At 42.6% G+C, this 3870-nt stretch overlaps 1 pseudogene; it reads right to left on the bottom strand.

The window, feature by feature from the left end:
- Positions 1-1639: 1639 nt before the first annotated feature.
- LOC133090509 (AP-2 complex subunit mu-like) lies at positions 1640-3041 on the bottom strand (annotated as a pseudogene).
- Between the last annotated feature and the right edge of the window lie 829 nt (positions 3042-3870).

Raw genomic sequence — 3870 nt, 5'->3', positions numbered from 1 at the left:
CCTGGGGGCACAGAAAAGGGCAGTGAAAGGTGAGAGAATAAAGAATAACCAGCACAATGGATATTTATGGCATTTTTTTGTTTTTTACATTTAGTACTTTTAAAATTCATTTGTAATTTTTCTTTTTGATTGTAGTGTGTAATAGGGATAAGCTTTTAATTTAATTTTTCTAGATAACTACACAGTTATCTTAGGTGCATATATTGAATCATACTCCTATTTATTTTATCAGCTACCATTATCAAACTAAATTTTTATAATGGGATTCTGTTCAGTGTTTCCTACTCTGTTCCAGTGATTAATTTATTCTTGTGCAATAACACAGTGTTTTAATTATTGTAGCATGACAATATGTTTTAACATTTGGTAGCGCAGCTCCCAAGTGTTCTTAAGTTCTGATGAAAATTATTGGGAAAGAATAGCTTTGAAAACTGAGGGGAAATATCAAATATAAAAAGCTTTGTTATTCAGATATGTTTTGAAATAGATACTGCTAAGTGGTATGTGCAAATTCTAATTCTCTAATATGGGATCTTAGTATATATTACTAGATAATACAAGGAGGTTTTTTTTTTTCTGTTTCGTTATATTCATTAGTTTGTTTTATTTTTTAGATTCCACATATAAGTGATAACATACAGTATTTGTCTTTCTCTATCTGACTTATTTCACTAAGAATAGTACCTTCCAGGTCTATCCATGTTATAAATTGCAAAATTTCATTCTTTTTTATGGCTGAGTAGTATTCCATTGTGTATATATACCACATCTTCTCTATCCTCTCATCTGTTGATTGACACTTAGATTGCTACCATATCTTGGCTGTTGTAAATAATGCTGCTATGAACATTAGGGTGCATGTATCTTTTCAAACTAGTGTTTTTGTTTTTGTTGAATATATATGCAGAAGTAGAATCACTGTATATATGGTAATTCTATTTTTAGTTTTTTGAGGAACATCTGTACTGTTTTCCACAGTAGCTGCACCAATTTGCATTCCCACCAACAGTGTACACATCCTTGCCAACATTTGTTATTTGTGATCTTTTTGATGATAGACATTCTGACAGGTGTGAGGTGATATCCCATTGTGGTTTTGATTTGCATTTCCCTGATGATTAGCAATGTTAAGCATCTTTTCATGTGCCTGTTGGCCATCTGTATGTCTTCTTTGGAAAAGTGTCTATTCAGGTGTTGTTTTTTTCCCGTTCTACAGAGTTTATTAGGTTCATAACTGGACGAAGTCACACATGTACAAAATGAAGCTCACACTATCCCAAAGCAGAGTAGGAATTGAGGGCTGGGGATCCATTACTGGCCTTTGGGGGAGCTCTAAGGTGAGGGGCAGCCAATCCTCCCACTCCAGAGAGATGTGGCCATAGGGGAGGGGAACAGATGGGACCCACCTGGCTTTGGTCTCAGAACTCAGAGCCTGGCATTGGGCTGGGGCAGGCAGATGCAGGGAGGAGCAGGAGCCTCAGAAACCACCCTGCCCAGGGAGCCCCGCTTGCAATGTGGTTGGTCCAGACCTAGACTCGGGCTGGTGCAAATGGAAGGCAGCAAAGCAGGAGGGAGGAGACACTGATGTGTGGTGGTGGAGGGCACCCAGACCTGTGGAAGAGGGGGGTGGGGAGACGGGCTAGCTGCCACTAGGCAGCTGGCAGCGGGTCTCATAAATGCCGCTGCAGCCAATGTAGCGCACGCATTTGATGACATCGTGGTCGCTGTAGTCCAGCTTCGGTTCAAACACCTTCAAGTAGCGCACCTTGAGGCCAGAAGGCGCGAATGGCACCTCAAAGTTCATTGAAATGGGGGGTCGAGCCCATCTCTCTTGTTGTTGGTGGGCAGAAGCTCAATCTTAGCGCTGATCTGCTATTTCTTCATGACTGCCATGCGCTTGATCTTCCACATGATGGCGTTCTCGCTGGCCTTGTACTTGGCCTTCCCCTTCATACAGATCACCTGCACCCCACTGGTGTTCAGTGGGGTTGCGATCCTCACCTCAATCTTCTGAGCCAGTAGTGAGGGCTTGAAGTTGGACTTAATGACCACCTTGACCTCCAGCTTGGTGCGTCCCACTTCCCGAACTAGCGGGATCACTTGGAAAGGAAGGGTGATGTCCTTGGTGGTGCCATACCTCATGACCTCAAATTCTCTGTCTGGTGGGATGAAGCTGATGCTGCGCTCCGAGTCAAACTTGCTGAGTCGCACACACTGGTGGAAGGTGCTGTCGTCAATGGCAGTTGATTGCTTCCCGCTCTTGCTTGTTTCATCAGCTGTGCCTTTGCCCTGCTTCTCAATGACAGTCTTGTCATTCATCCCAAACTTGCACTCGGGCATGCCACTTGGGTAGCTCTTCATCACCACCCGGCCTGACACATGGGCACTCAGCTCCTGCCCCTGTGGGAACATGAGGAGGTTCACACTCTCCAGCACATCCAGGAAGAGCTCGTTGTGGCGATACTTGATGCCCTCCCGCCGCCAGACAATCTGCCCAGTCACCTGGCTGGTGATCTGAGACTGCTCTTTTTTGTCTGATGCTGGCTCCTGATGCCCTGCTGGGTGATGAAGGTTTTCAGCGCGCCTGTCTCTGAGTTCTCTGGGTAGCCAAAGTCTAGGATCTCATCCAGCAGCTGATATATGAGCACAAGATTGTTCTTGATGTTCTCTTCGCTGATCTTGCCACAGTAGGCAGCCATTATGTCACACATCTTACAGAGGAATTCGAAGACCATGGCAGCATTGACATTCTGCTTGGTGACAGTTGCCAGCCAGATGTTGGACCACTTAACATGAAAGAAACTGGTGCGAGCAATGTTGGTGACGGGGCTGAGTACCTGCTGCCGGGCATGGATAACATTGACCCGAAAGGCAACCGCTGCATTCCTCCCAATGTCATCTCGGTAGACTTGGGAGATGAGCACCTCCCCCTTGTGATTATAGATGAATAAGCCTCCAGTCATGGCGGCAGCTCAGTCTCCGCGGCCCATCGCTCTGAGAACAGACCTGGTGTCCGCGGCCCCCTGCTCAGCCGGCCTGGCCACTCTTCAGATCCCAAGATGTCCACCCGCCCCCTGCTCGCCTGCCCGCTGTCTCGGCTTTCACTGCAGTCTCTATTCAGGTCTTCTGCCCATTTTTAATCGGGTTGTTCAGGGGATTTTTTTGATATTGAGTTGTATGAGCTGTTTATACATTTTGGATATTAACCCCTTAGTGGTCATATCATTTGCAAATATTTTCTCCAATTCAGTAGGTTGTCTATTCATTTTGTCAATGATTTCCTTTGCTGTGCAAAAGCTTTTAATTAGCTCCCATTTGTTTATTTTTGCTTTTGTTTCCTTCCTTAGGAGATTGTTCATAAATATTCTCAAATAGAATATATACACATGGATTATTTTCATATATACATAGTGCATTTAAGAAAAGTTACTACATACTGGGTCATGAAGATCTCAACAAATTACAAAGAATGGTATCATAGAGACCATTTTATCTTACCACAATATGTTTTTTTGTATTTGTCCTTGAAGTTAGAAAACATTAATAAACAGGATTTTATAAATATATACATGCAAACATACATGCTCTTATATATTAAACGATGCTAAGGAAATATAGAAGAAAATAGTTACTTAGAATCATTTACTTTTCAAATTTAAAATACTGTCTCTGTTATTTTGTGGAGAACATCTAGCCAACTCAATTGCTAACACAGAGTTTTTTTCAAAATATAATGTCTAAGCTATAAGTCAGCATACTGAACCAACATTTTAATTCTTCTTTCCAACTAATTATTTGAGAGCCTCTAAAGAGAACAGTGGTCATTATTGAAAGACTGATTTTTCTTAAGCTTGAGTAAATGATTATTAG

The sequence above is a fragment of the Eubalaena glacialis genome, chromosome 4 (assembly GCF_028564815.1).
Source record: "Eubalaena glacialis isolate mEubGla1 chromosome 4, mEubGla1.1.hap2.+ XY, whole genome shotgun sequence".
In the NCBI taxonomy this organism is placed as follows: Eukaryota; Metazoa; Chordata; class Mammalia; order Artiodactyla; family Balaenidae; genus Eubalaena; species Eubalaena glacialis.
This window is presented reverse-complemented; position numbering and strand designations above follow the sequence as displayed.